The following is a 15,931-nucleotide window of genomic DNA, read 5'->3' on the forward strand; positions in this document are numbered from 1 at the left end:
GCCTGACCCGCTGAGATACTCCAGCTTTTTGTGTCGCTCTTTGATGTGACTTCGATACACTGTGGCAGGAGTCTATAACGTTGGCATGGGCCATACGGGTTGATGCTGAGTTGTTGGTCATATTTTAATAGCCATTTCAGAACCATAAAACACGGGCACTTGAACCCCAGTCAGATGGCGAGAAGATAAATTTCTCCCTCCCCTGACTCTCAGTCTGAAGAAGGGTCTCGACCCGAAACGTCACCCATTCCTTCTCTCCAGAGATGCTGCCTGACCCGCTGAGTTACTCCAGCTTTTTGTGTCTATCTTCGAGATACAGTAGTTCGATTCTTGGACTTTGCGGCTATTTATGGAACCTGTACCCGAGGATAATAATACTACCGGTACCAATAGACAATAGGTGCAGGAGGAGGCCATTCGGCCCTTCGAGCCAGCACCGCCATTCAATGTGATCACGGCTGATCATTCTCAATCAGTACCCCGTTCCTGCCTTCTCCCCACACCCCCTGACTCCGCTATCCTTAAGAGCTCTATCTAGCTCTCTCTTGAATGCATTCAGAGAATTGGCCTCCACTGCCTTCTGAGGCAGAGAATTCCACAGATTCACAACTCTCTGACTGAAAAGGTTTTTCCTCATCTCAGTTCTAAATGGCCTACCCCTTATTCTTAAACCGTGGCCCCTTGTTCTGGACTCCCCCAACATTGGGAACATGTTTCCTGCCTCTAACGTGTCCAACCCCTTAATAATCTTATACGTTTCGATAAGATCTCCTCTCATCCTTCTAAATTCCAGTGTATACAATACCTTTGGTGAATGCGACATGCGAAGAGGTTCCATACACAATATCAAATCTCAGATAGACTCAATTGCTTTGCATGTAATGCGTTTGAACGTATTAAGCTTTGCCAAAGACTTTTCCGAAAAGCCATAGATTTTACGATAAGGTTTGGCAGCTTCGAGCCCTGGGACTCTATGAGAAGTGGATTGTTGTAAAGCTATGATCGCTGGCACTATAGAACATTGTAGGTTCTAGGTAAATATTAACTCAGTTGCTGCACTTTTGAATAACATTTCAATTCACAGGCAAACAAACAAGATTTCATCTGTGCCTCCTGTTACTTTTCATCGGCATCGAAGCCTCGCTTAAAACTATATACATTGCCGCCTGCAATACATTGGGAGAATTGCGCGAATCGCAAAATATAACAGCATAAAAATCCAACGGAATAATCCAGCTATTCCCAGGGCGAATGCTGCACCTTGTTAACCAGACTTAATTTTACTGTCTGCGGGGCGGGATGGTGGAGGGGGGAGCGGGGCATGGGATCTGGCGAACTGACTGGAGCTCGCCCAGATTGGAGACTTCCAGCTTCGAGGAGATCGGGGAGAAAGAGTAAAAGCTCTCATTTTAGCAGATCAAGTCATGCTGCTCAGGTAGACACACAATGCTGGAGTAACTCAGCGGGACAGGCAGCATCTCTGGAGAAGGAACATAAGAAAATAACTGCAGATGCCGGTACAAATCGAAGGTATTTATTCACAAAATGCTGGAGTAACTCAGCAGGTCAGGCAGCATCTCAGGAGAGAAGGAATGGGTGACGTTTCGGGTTGAGACCCTTCTTCAGACTGATGTCAGGGGGGCGGGACAAAGGAAGGATACAGGTGGAGACAGGAAGACAGTGGGAGATCTGGGAAGGAGGAGGGGAAGAGAGGGACAGAGGAACTATCTAAAGTTGGAGAAGTCGATGTTCATACCACCGGGCTGCAAGCTGCTGTTCCTTCCTGGAGAAGGAACAGGTCGAGACCCTTCTTCAGACTGAGAGTCGAGGAGAGGGACACTGGAGATATGATCAACTGCTTTGATCTGCCGTTTTCACACCTTGCCCTTCCATATCTCTAGTCTCCCTCTGCCCTGGCTGTCTGAAGAAGGGTCTCGACCTGACACGTCACCCATTCCTTCTCTCCAGAGATGCTGCCTGTCCCGCTGAGTTACTCCAGCAATTCGTCCAACTTCTTAGTGTATCTTACCTCAAATCCTCAACTGGATAATTAATCCTTCATTGACTGAAAGTGGCGACCATCTTTCCTCCTGCTTTAGCGTTACTTTTGGAGGCATGCATGATGTACAGATCGAAATGTGACTGAGGGCAATTAGCTTGCTAATCTACTTATCTGGAAAGGACCAAGAATAAACCACTATGTACATGTATTGGATTAATACAGCGTTCTAGAAAGCATACTTGGAGTGTAGTTATCAGAATCGATTGTACATCTCAGATAGAATACCTATTGCTACCATTAAATCCTGAGAGCGAGCACCATGCACAGGTTGATAGACACAAACAGCTGGAGTAACTCAGCGGGTCAGACAGCATCTCTGGAGAAAAGGGAAAGGTGACTTTTCGGGTCAAGATCCTCCTTCAGACCTCCAAAGATGCTGTCTGACCCGTTGAGTTACCCCAGCTTTTTGTTTCTATCTTCGGTTTAAACCAGCAACTACAGTTCCTTGAAGATGGACACAGAATGCAGAAGTAACTCAGCGGGACAGGGAGCATCTCTTCTATCCATAGATGCTGCCTGTCCCGCTGAGTTACTCCAGCATTTTGCGTCTATCTTCAGTGTAAACCAGCAACTGCAGTTTCTTCCTACACAACTGCAGTCCCCTCCTACACAGACTACGAACAGGTTGTCGAGGTCACTATTTAATGAGGGGAAACAGATTTGTAATGAATGAATAAGTCAAATTTGTAGATTAAATTGTACACTTTTAAAAAGTCTTTATTGGCATTTCAAATGCATACTTGCTATTGAGGGCGTGCAGCGTAGGTTTACTAGGTTAATTCCCGGAATGGCGGGACTATCATATGTTGAAAGACTGGAGAGACTAGGCTTGTATACACTGGAATTTAGAAGGATGAGAGGAGATCTTATCGAAACGTATAAGATTATTAAGGGGTTGGACACGTTAGAGGCAGGAAACATGTTCCCAATGTTGGGGGAGTCCAGAACAAGGGGCCACAGTTTAAGAATAAGGGGTAGGCCATTTAGAACGGAGATGAGGAAAAACGTTTTCAGTCAGAGAGTTGTGAATCTGTGGAATTCTCAGCCTCAGAAGGCAGTGGAGGCCAATTCTCTGAATGCATTCAAGAGAGAAGACAGGAACGGGGTACTGATTGAGAATGATCAGCCATGATCACATTGAATGGCGGTGCTGGCTCGAAGGGCCGAATGGCCTCCTCCTGCACCTATTGTCTATTGTCTATTGGCATTGTACTAAAGTAAAAGATACTTTCACTTGAACTGGTTGAAAACAAATAGAGATCACCCAAGAAAGATTAGAAATCCAAACAGAAATCCACAAGCATCACAAGGACCTAAAGAATACAGAAACCTTGCTTCAGTTATATGGTGACTGGGAAATCCAGTCAAAGTAGATGGGTTCAGTTCAGTTCAGTTCACTTTAGTTTATTGTCACGGGTACAGTGAAAAGCTTTTTTGTTGCGTGCTGACCAGTCAGCAGAAAGACTATACATGCTTACGATCGATCCATTTACAGTGTATATATACATGATAATAGAACAACGTTTAGTGCAAGGTAAAGCCAGCAAGTCCGGTCAAGGATAGTCCGAGGGTCATCAAAGAGGTAGATAGTAGTTCAGCACTGCTCTCTGGTTGTGGTAGGATGATTCAGTTGCCTGATAACAGCTGGGAAGAAACTGTCCCTGAATCTGGAGGTGTCATTTTCACACTTCTCTCCCTTTTGCCTGATGGGAGAGGGGAGACGAGGGAGTGGCCAGGGTTTAGTTACCTCTTACTACACATCAAGCAGAACAAACAAACAGACAGTTTGCTCCAAACCTAAGGGTTTTCAGTTTGAGGGCGAAGAGAATATTTGTATTGCATTTATTAACATGGGAAGAATGGAGGTGGCATCCCAAAGAGACGAGTGTCTCCAATATGGACATGCGCAGGCCAAGCACAAACTGTGGAAGGTCTGTTGCAGAAGGCAAAGAACACACGTACAACAATGTCTAGCACTACTTGCCTCATCTGTGGTAAAGTCTGAGGATCCCACATCGGATTCAAGACTCCCTTCAGAATCAATAGAAAAGTAGTGGATGCAAGTTGACCCAAAAGGGCAATTTAAGGAATGAACCAACATCGAAACATTTATTGAATAATTGGAAATTGGAGGTTTGATAATGAAATTTTACTTCTATTGTTAAAGGTGTATACAGTGCTAGCTCACATGTCTGTTGGATCAAATAAAACTGGATGTCACAAATGGAGAATTAAGCTACTTGAATGAACTTCAATGTGTCAAATTGCTGATCATCGGAGGTCTGAAGAAAGACTATTGGAAGAAGGTGGAACTCTGGAGAATACCGAGGGAACTCCTACTCCATTTCAGTCTGACCAGTTAAATGACTAGTGGCAAAACTGGGTGGCAGACCAGTAAAACATGTTATTTACCCTCAGCAATGTTTATCTCTTAATAATCAGAAATAATTGTCCATCATTGTAGCTCCTCCATCAATGAAATACACTCAGTTTTTCTAGATCATATTGTTCTGGAACAAGCAGCTAACAATGGCCTGTTTCCTTTATCATCAAGTATTATAAGAAAATAACTGCAGATGCTGGTACAAATCGATTTATTCACAAAATGCTGGAGTAACACAGCAGGTCAGGCAGCATCTCGGGAGAGAAGGAATGGGTGACGTTTCGGGTCGAGACCCTTCTTCAGACTGAAGTATTGATGATAAATGATTTATTCACAAAATGCTGGAGTAACTCAGCAGGTCAGGCAGCATCTCGGGAGAGAAGGAATGGGTGACGTCACCCATTCCTTCTCTCCCGAGATGCTGCCTGACCTGCTGAGTTACTCCAGCATTTTGTGAATAAATCATTTATCATCAATACTTTTTTGTTTATCTTTCATTCATTGTTCTTTATCCCCCTACATCATTGTTTATATCTCTCGTTTCCCATATCCCTTTAACTAGTCTGAAGAAGGGTCTCGACCCGAAACGTCACCCGTTCCTTCTCTCCAGAGACGTTGCCTGTCCCGTTGAGTTACTCCAGCTTTCCGTGTCTATCCAAGGTTTAAACCAGCACCTGCACTTCCTTCCTGCACATTACTCTGTATATTGCAGCACGGCATCTGGTGGAAGTAAGTGAATCACTGAAGGGGTTAAATTTTTCAGTGACAACACGCATTCCCACATCTGTGTACTTTGCCTTATGAGCAAATTCTGCTACTTAGGTGAGGAATGACAACCATGCCTGCAGCCGAGTTGAAACTTCAGCGTTGTCACCTTGAAAAAAGCAGACAGGAGCCTTTAACTGGCAGAAAATATTGAGCAATTAACCTTATTGAGACCCACGGACAAAATTTAATTCGCACTTAGACCACAACCATTGAATCTCCAAAATTGAAATGCTGCTTTTTTCCAGATTTACTTGTCATCCATTAAGCTTATGCCTGTTCAGTTAAATTAATTGCATGTACATTCTTTGGAAGTATGTTTATTATATTGGAATTATTTAAACCCCATTGAATTATATGAAGTGAGACCAAGTTGCACGCCTACTTGGGTGGAAATTAACTATGTTGACACCACCTTGATAGTATTTTACCAAGAAAAGTTACTGCAAATTGATTAACAACTAGAACAGATTCAATTTTACTGCCTCTTTTCTTTCCCCTCTATGTGCTGATAGTTCCCTGGTACCGTATCTGACTAGTTATTCTTGTGTTGTACTAAAAACGTAGGTGGTAAAGGATCGCTGGTGGAGAGATCATTTGTATTACTCTAAAACCTGCTCAGTTTTCAAGCCAAAATTTTCTGTACCCAGTAGTTTATTATCAATTTGCCTGATATAAAATATCTCAGTCAGTGAACTCAGTTAGATTCACCTGGGGGAAAATCAGAGCCACACAAAGTCATTCCTTGCACGATTTCACTTTGTGCAACTCAATGGCATCAACATTATTACAATATAACAAACATCTCCTCACCTCTTCCAACTTTCCATCGATGGTTGCCTTTCTGGAAAGTGACCTACACTAGCTATAGGACCTTTAAATTAGGTTTACGTTTCAGCTTAGATATTATTCTCACGTGCAATGAACTTGTTTTGCATGCTATCTAAACAGTTCAGATATTCTATACATAAGTACAATCAGGTCAAACTCGGGTCTAATAGATAGAACAAAGTGGAATATACTGAATGCCAAATGTAGTTGTGAGCATTGCAGCACATAATTTCTATCGACAAAATCCAATGTTCACAATATACTAGAGGTGAATCGGACAGAACCCTAGTTTATGGAAGGACCGCTTAAAAGCCTGATCACAGCTGTTTGTGTGTCTACTAGTGCATGCTTTCAAGCTTCTGTACCTTCTGCTGGATGAGAGCAGGAAGGAGATGGAATGACTGGGGTGGAATGACTTTGATTTTGTTGGCTGCTTTTCCGAGGCAGCGTGAAGTGTAGGTGGTGCCAATGGTGCCAATCGCAGAGGATCTTACCTGGTCTACCAACACCATCACCACAGTGAAGAAGGCACAGCAGAGACTCCACTTCCTGAGGATCCTCAGGAAAACCAACCTGCAGGAGAAGCTCATGATGTCCTTCTATCGCTGCTCCATCGAGAGTGTGCTGGCATACTGTATAACCACATGGTATGCCAGCTGCTCAGAAAAGGACAGGAAGGCCCTTCAGAGGGTCATCACGACGGCCCAGAAGATCATCGGCTGCTCACTGCCCTCCCTGGAGCACCTGTTCAGCCTACGCTGCCTCAGTAGAGCAGGCAAAATAATAAAAGATCCATCCCACCCCGTCTGTTTGTTCACCGTCTGGTCGACGTTTCAGGTCGATCAAATCCCGAACAAACAGACTTAAGAACAGTTTTTACCCCAGGGCCATACGAGAACTGAACACTACCTTCTGCACTAGGCAACACTGTTAAAAAATATTTTGTACTTAATATAATTGTATTTATTTGTTTTTGCATTTATTGCATTTATGTTTTTACGCACCGTCAGGATTGGCTATTTTTTAATTTCGTTGTACTCGTTGCAATGACAATAAATGAATATTATTATTATTATTATTATTATTATTATTATTATTATTATTATAAGTCCGGTCCGGTCTGTGTGATGGACTGGGTTACATCTATAACTCTCTGCAATTTCTTGTGCTCTTGGGCAGAGCAGTTCCCAAACCAAGTGGTGATGCACCTCAACAGCATGCTTTCTACGGTGCATTTGCACAAGTTTGTAAGTGGTTGGAGACATTTTTATTTTAATTTTATTTTTAGAGATACAGCGCGAAAACAGGCCCTTCGGCCCACCGGGTCCGCGCCGCCCAGCGATCCCCGCACATTAACACAATCCTACGTACACTAGGGACAATTTTTACATTTGCCCAGCCAATCAATCTACATACCTGTAAGTCTTTGGAGTGTGGGAGGAAACCCAAGATCTCGGAGAAAACCCACGCAGGTCACATGCAAGATTTCCCCAGTCTCCTCAGGAAGTAGAGGCGTTGACGTGCCTTCATGTGTGCACATCTTGGCGGTTGGACCTCGGTAATATTAACCCCAAGGAACTTGAAGCTCACAACCATTTCCACTTTGGCCCCAGTAATGCTGATTGGGGCATGTACTCCACCATGCTTCCTGGAGTCGATAGCTCCTTCGTCTTGCTGACATTGAGGGAGAGGATATTGTTCTGGCACCATGTTGCTTAGTTCTCTATCCCCTGTACTCCGTCTTGTCATTGTTCTTGATTCAGCCCATCACAGTGTTAAGAGATTACTGGGGAACAGAGAAAATCCGGCCCACCACAATGGCCTCATCTGCAAACTCGTAGATGGAGTTAGAGCTGAATTTGGCCACACATTCATGAGTCTACGGGAAGTATAGAATGGGACTAAGAATGCTTCCTGCGGTGTTGAGAATCATTGTGCAGGAGGCATTGTCACCTATCCTATCCGATTATGGTCTTTTGGTCAAAACGTTGAGGATCCAGTGCTGATTCGTAGGTCAGCAGTCTGGAGATGAGTTTGGATGGGATTGTGGTGTTGATGCCAGAGCTATAGCTGATAATAGACAATAGACAATAGGTGCAGGAGTAGGCCATCCAGCCTTTATAGCCAGCACCGTCATTCAATGTGATCATGGCTGATCATTCACAATCAGTACCCCGTTCCTGCCTTCTCCCCATACCACCTGACTCCACTATCATTAAGAGCTCTATCTAACTCTCTCTTGAAAGCATCCAGAGAATTGGCCTCCACTGCCTTCTGAGGCAGAGAATTCCACAGATTTACAACTCTCTGAGTGAAAACGTTTTTCCTCATCTCCGTTCTAAATGGCCTACCCCTTATTCTTAAACTGTGGCCCCTGGTTCTGGACTCCCCCAACTTTGGGAACATGTTTCCTGCCTCTAGCGTGTCCAATCCCTTAATAATCTTATATGTTTCAGGAGTCATAGAAACATAGAAACATAGAAAATAGGTGCAGGAGTAGGTCATTCGGCCCTTCGAGCCTGCACCGCCATTCAATATGATCATGGCTGATCATCCAACTCAATATCCTGTACCTGCCTTCTCTCCATACCCCCTGATCCCTTTTGCCACAAGGGCCACATCTAACACCCTCTTAAATATAGCCAATGAACTGGCCTCAACTACCTTCTGTGGCAGAGAATTCCACAGATTCACCACTCTCTGTGTGAAAAAAAACTTTCTCATCTCGGTCCTAAAAGACTTCCCCTCATCCTTAAACTGTGACCCCTTGTTCTGGACTTCCCCAACATCGGGAACAATCTTCCTGCATCTAGCCTGTCCAACCCCTTAAGAATTTTGTAAGTTTCTATAAGATCCCCCCTCAATCTTCTAAATTCCAGCGAGTGCAAGCCGAGTCTATCCAGTCTTTCTTCATATGAAAGTCCTGCCATCCCAGGGATCAATCTGGTGAACATTCTCTGTACTCCCTCTATGGCAAGAATGTCATCTAAGGTGTTCCAGAGATGGGTTTAGGGCCAGGGAGATAACGTCTGCTGTGTACCTGTTGCGTCAGTAAGAAAACAGCAGTGGATCAAGGCTGGCTGGATTTAATGTGCAACATCACCAGTCTCTCAAAGCACTTCATGATGGTGGATGTCAGAGCCACTGAATAGTAGTCATTGAGAAATGCTATTTTACTTTGCTTTGGTACCAGGATGAGAGTGGCCTTCTTGAAGCAGGTGGGGATCCCAGAATGGACCAGTGAGAGGTTAAAGATGTCTGGGAATACCTCTGTCAACTGATCTGCACGGGTCCTGAGGACATGGCCAGGGGGCTCCAACTGCATCAGTTGCTTTCCACGGATTCACCCTCAGGAAGGATTATCTCACGTCTACCACGGTAACCTTCGGCGCAGGCACACCTAAGATTGGCGGGGCAGGTGCCATTTGTCCACCGCCATTCTGTGCAAAGCGAGCATAGAATGAATGCATTGAGTTAATAGGGGAGGGGAGAGTTAGATAGAGCTCTAGGGGCTAGAGGAATCAGGGGATATGGGGAGAAGGCAGGCACGGGTTACTGATTGTGGATGATCAGCTATGATCACAATGAATGGCGGTGCTGGCTCGAAAGGCCAAATGGCCTCCTCCTGCACCTATTTTCTCTGTCTCTATGTTTCTATGACCTATTATTGCCAATGACACCGTCCTCCTCTAGTTTGTAAGCCATGATACCATGCAAGTCTTGCCACAATCTATGGGCATCCAGCTTGGTCCGGAATTCCTTCTTGGTGTCCTCGGAGGCTCTGCGAAAGTTGTAGATAGATTTCTTATATTGATTTTAGCGATGCAGCATGGAAACAGGCTCATCGAGTGCATACCCACCATCGATCGTCCCTTAGCACTAATGCAGTGTGATCTCACTTTGTCAGCCACACCCCATGCATTAGGGGCAATTTACAGAGGCCAATTAATACTACAAACCCACATGTCATTGGCACGTGGGAGGAAAGTGGAGCCCTCGGAGGAAGTCCTAGTGGTCACAAGGAGAATGTGCAATGTCAACACAGACAACACCTGAGGTCAGGATCGAACCTGGGTCTCTGGCTCTGAGAAGCAGCAGCTGTATCACTGTGTGCCATATTGTGCAAGAATGATCAGCCAAACCTCTTCTCTTGGAGATCGTGCGACAATTCCGACTGAAATTGCATCTATATTGACCGTATTTCAGTTGGAACAGCCTTGGGCTTGGTTATGGTGGCTATAGTTTGGCTATCAGGACAAAGCTCGTCACTGTATTTGAATAGGGGTTAATTTTGATGAGGTTTGAATCGACAATGACTTTTCATGGCATGGAATCTGATGGAATGGAGAAAAATGGAAATGAAATGAAATGACAAATAGTAAATGCCAAGATTATAATGAGTAGAATCAACAAGTCACAACTAGTTGTTGTTACTAAGAGGATCATCTAGGTCCGAAGAAGGGTCTCGACCCGAAACGTCACCCATTCCTTCTCTCTAGAGATGCTGCCTGCCCCACTGAGTTACTCCAGCATTTTGCGTCTATCTTCAGAACATCGAGGGACACCTGGATTTAGTATGTTTTGTTGCGGCACGGTGGCGCAGTGGTAGATTTGCTGCCTTACCGCGAATGCAGCGCCGGAGACTCGGGTTCGATCCTGACTACGGGCGCCGTCTGTACGGAGTTTGTACGTTCTCCCCGTGACCTGCGTGGGTTTTCTCCGAGATCTTCGGTTTCCTCCTACACTCCAAAGGCGTGCAGGTATGTAGGTTAATTGGCTGGGCAAATTTAAAAATTGTCCCTAGTGGGTGTAGGATAGTGTTAGTGTGCGGGGATCGCTGGGCGGCGCGGACCCGGTGGGCTGAAGGGCCAGTTTCTGCGCTGTATCTCTAAATCTAAAAAAAATCAAATTAGAGAACAGGAATGTATGCAGTAGTGTGTGACATTTTCTGCCAAGATCACATGTTAATGATGAACATAACAATGAAGTATAGGAACACATTGACAATATACTTAATCCACAATAAAGAATCTGAAAGCACATGTCAAAGTATGAAAACAATTCAATTTCTACAGCAGACACCATTGATAGAAGCATGGAAACATAGCAAATAGGTGCAGAAGGAGGCCATTTGGCCCTTTGAGCCAGCACCGCCATTCATTGTGATCATGGCTGATCATCTACAATCAGTAACCTGTGCCTGCCTTCTCCCCATATCCCTTGATTCCATTAGCCCCTAGAGCTCTATCTAATATAATTGGCCTCCACTGCCTTCTGTGGCAGAGAATTCCACAAATTCACAACTCTCTGGGTGAAAACGTTTCTTCTCACCTCAGTTTTAAATGGCCTCCCCTTTATTCTTAGACCGTGTCCCCTGGTTCTGGACTCCCCCAACATTGGGAACATTTTTCCTGCATTTAGCTTGTCTAGTCCTTTTATAATTTTATAAGTCTCTATAAAATCCCCTCTCATCCTTCTAAACTCCAGTGAACACAAGCCTAATCTTTCAAATCTTTCCTCATATGACAGTCCCTCCATCCCGGGGATTAACCTCGTGAACCTACGCTGCACTGCCTCAATAGCAAGGACGTCCTTCCTCAAATTAGGAGACCAAAACTGCACACAATACTCCAGATGTGGTCTCACCAGGGCCCTGTACAATTGCAGAAGGACTTCTTTGCTCCTGTACTCAAATCCTCTCGTTATGAAGGTCAACATGCCATTTGCTTTCTTCACTGCCTGCTGTACCTGCATGCTTACTTTCAATGACTGGTGTTCAAGGACACCCAGGTCTCGCTGCACTTCCCCTTGACCTAATCTGACACAATTGAGATAATAATCTGCCTCCTTGTTTTTGCTGCCAAAGTGGATAACCTCACATTTATCTACATTATACTGCATCTGCCATGCATCTGCCCACTCACTCACCCTGTAACCTCCTAACATCCTCTTCGCAGTTTACCCTGTCACCCAGCTTTGTGTCATCTGCAAACTTGCTCGTGTTACTTCTAATTCCATCATCCACGGCACGGTAGCGCAGCGGTAGAGTTGCTGCTTGTGCTGCACTGTAAGGAGTTTGTACGTTCTCCCCGTGACCTGCGTGGGTTTTCCCTCAGATCTTCGGTTTCCTCCCACACTCCAAAGACGTACAGGTATGTAGGTTAATTGGCTGGGTAAATGTAAAAATTGTCCCTAGTGGGTGTAGGATAGTGTTAATGTACGGGGATCACTGGGCGGCACGGACTTGGAGGGCCGAAAAGGCCTGTTTCCGGCTGTATATATATGATATGATATGATATGATAAATCATTAATATATATTGCAAATAGTTGCGGCCCCAACACCGAGCCTTGCGGCACTCCTCTCTCCACTGCCTGCCATTCTGAAAAGGACCCGTTTATTCCTACTCTTTGCTTCCTGTCTGCCAACCAATTCTCTATCCACATCAATACCCTACCCTCAATACCATGTGCTCTAATTTTGCTCACTAACCTCCCGTGTGGTACCTTATCAAAAGCTTTCTGAAAGTCTAGATGCACTACATCCACTGGCTCTCCTTCATCCATTTTACTTGTCACATCCTGAAAAAATTCCAGAAGATTAGTCAAGCAGATTTCCCTTTCACAAATCCATGCTGACTTGGACTTTTACCGCTGTCCAAATGCGCTGTTATTACCTCTTTAATAATTGACTCCAGCATCTATATTATTTGATATCATTACATGATATCTATATTATTTAAATATCAGCTTTCCAACAATGTGTCTTTCCTCTCAACTTTGTCCCTGTTTTCTTTACCAGTCTTTAAAAGGCACAGCTCATAAGGAGGAATATGAGTGAATTGGGTTGAATAGGATGCTGCCTGACCTGCTGAGTTACTCCAGCATTTTGTGAATAAATACCTGGGTTGAATAGGCGATCAGCTGGTTAACAGAGAGAAGGCATAAATGAGTTCAGGTTGGCAAGTTGTAATAACCTGAGATCACTGCTGGGCCTTTACATTTTATAATTTAGATAAATGATGGATGAAGTTACTGAAAATATGATCGCTAAATTTGCTATTCGCACAAATATATTTAGGAAAGTAAGTTGTGAAGATAAAATAAAGAGGCAACAAAGGGATATAGTAAATGTGTTAAGTGGGTGAGAAAAAAGGCCAAAATTGGGGGAATGCAAAATTGTCCACATTGGCAGAAAACATAAAATAGAAGCATATTATTTAAATGGTTTTTTGATTATTCACAGTAATGTCAAGTTCTCTTTAACAATACTGCCCTGAAGCTGGGAGAACTGTGGTTCTGTTTTAAAGATGCTTTATAAATACCAGTTGTTTATAATGCTGGTTTATAATGTTAATAAACGTAATGTTATCAATCGTGTTTAAACTACATAGAGATAAGGTACAACTGGGACTTTGGTGAGGATAACAGATTTTTGAGGGCCACAAGAGTCCCTTGATTGTGATACGCCTTTTAGTACAAAAAAATGATGGATGATTTTAGTTATTGCCATTGGTATTGGTTTACTATCATGTGCATCGAAATATTGGGAAAAGCTTTGGGTGCTATACATGAGTATGACCAAGCCATACATATGTACAACAGGTAGTGCAAAGAGAAAATTACCAGAGCACAATAGAGAGTGTTGTAGCATGATAGCATTGCATTTTCAGAAACAAAAAGTACAGGTTCTGCAATGGTGTAGGTTGGAAGATCGGGACGACAGCTTAGCTTATGGGAGGACTAAAGTCTAAATACTGTTCAGTAGTCTGATTACAGTGAGGAAAAACCTCTTCCTGAATCTGCTGGTACATTCTTTCAAGCTTTTGTATCTTCCCCCCGATGGGTGAGGGTTAAAGAAGGTACGACTGGGGTGAAATAGTCCTTGATTGTGCTGGTTGCGTTCCTGAGGCAATGTGAAGTATAAATGGAATCTACAGATCTACAATAAGCCTTTATTGTCATTGTACTTAGAGATGCAACGAAATTAGGAGAGCTACTCCTGATCAGTGCAACCAAAACAAGTCAAAACAAATTAAAAACACATCCAATAGGTCATTTAAATGCTTAAAGTAGTAAATGAATATATATATTTTCACCCCTAGGTAGAATATTGCACTTGGGAGTATATTGCACTTTAAAATGTAATAAATACTTTAAAAGAAATGAGTGGAATGGATGACGGCATTTCTCATGTTGTGCGAATATTTGAGGAATTTAGAGTTCTGATGACCCAGGGAAAGAAACTGTTCTCGAGTCTGTTTGTCCGGCTTTTGATGCACCTGTACTGCCTACCAGAGGGCAGGAGGTTGAACAGGAACAGTCCAGGATGGGAGGGGTCTATGATTATTTTCCTGGCTCTGCAGAGGCACCGAGAGCTGGAGATGTCTTCCAGGGAAGGCAGAGGGCAGCCGATTATTTTCTGGGCAGTTTTGATGACTCTCCTGTCTGATCCTGAGCAGCTGGCATACCACACTGTGATGCAATATGCCAGCACACTCACGATGGTGGAGCGGTAGAAGGCCACCAGCAGCTTCTCCTCTAGACTGTCCTTCCTTAGCACTCTCTGGAAGTGCAATCGCTGCTGGGTCTTTTTTACCACCGCTGAAGTGTTGGCAGACCAGGAGAGGTCCTCCGCGATGTGCGTTCCCAGGAATTTGAAGGTGGAAACCCTCTCGGCACTGTCCCCATTGATGCAGAATGGGGCCTTCTGTAGTCGATGACCATTTCCTTTGTTTTGCTGGTATCGAGTGCCAGGCTGTTCGCAGAACACCACTCTGACAGCTTCAGGACCTCATCTCTGTACGCTGCCTCGACCCCTCCTGATATGAGTCCGACCACAGTGCTGTCATCCGCAAATTTAATAATGGAGTTTGTGGAGTTGATGGGAGTGCAGTCATAAGTGTACAGAGCATAGAAGGAGTGGACTCAGCACACAGCCCTGTAGAGAGCCAGTGCTGAGTGTGAGGGTGGAGGAGCAGTGGGGGCCCATTTTGACTGTTTGTGGGCGGTTAGTGAGAAAGTCCTTTATCCAGGCGCAGGTGAGAGGCGGGAAGTCTAAGTCCGACAGCTTGTCGACCAGTATGTCAAGGATGATTGTATTAAAAGCTGTAGAAAGCATCTTGTCCGGCAACATCACAGTCTGGTTTGGGAACAGCTCTGCCCAGGACAGGAAGGCTCTGCGGAGAGTAGTGCGTTCGGCTGAACGCACCGTGGGAACTACACTCGTCCCCCTGCAGGACCTATACATCAGGAGGTGCAGATCCAGAGCCAGCAACATTATGGGGGACCCCTACCATCCCAGCTGCTACGGTCAGGCAAACGCCTCCGCTGTCACGCTGTGAAAACGGAGAGGATGAGACGGAGTTTCTTCCCACAGGCCATCAGGACTGTTAACTCTCATATCAACAGGGACTAATTTAATTTACTGTATTAATTTATTTTTTGTGTTAACATTTTTGTTTTTCTATTCTGTTTTGTAGTTTTAGCACAATCCGCAGGCATTGCCACTTTCATTTCACTGCACATCTTGTATATGTATGTGACAAATAAACTTGACTTGACTTGACTTGGGCTATAGTCAATAAAAAGAATCCTTACATAGCTCCCCGGGTGTTTCAGATGGTGGGGTGGGGGGGGGGGGGGGGGGGGGGAGTAGGGGTGGGGGGAGGGCGGGTGGAAAGGCTGGTCTATGTGATGAAATGGGCTACATCCACAACTCCCTGCTTTTTTTTGCAGTCTTGGACAGAGCTGTTGCCAAACCAAGCTGTGATGCATTCCGATAGGATGCTTTCAACAGTACATCTGTAGAAGTTGATAAGAGTCATTGGAAACATGCCAAACCTTAGTCTTCTGAGGAAGTAGGAGCATTAGTGTGCTATCTTGGCCATGG

This window comes from Rhinoraja longicauda, chromosome 9 (assembly GCF_053455715.1).
Source record: "Rhinoraja longicauda isolate Sanriku21f chromosome 9, sRhiLon1.1, whole genome shotgun sequence".
Taxonomy (NCBI): Eukaryota; Metazoa; Chordata; class Chondrichthyes; order Rajiformes; family Arhynchobatidae; genus Rhinoraja; species Rhinoraja longicauda.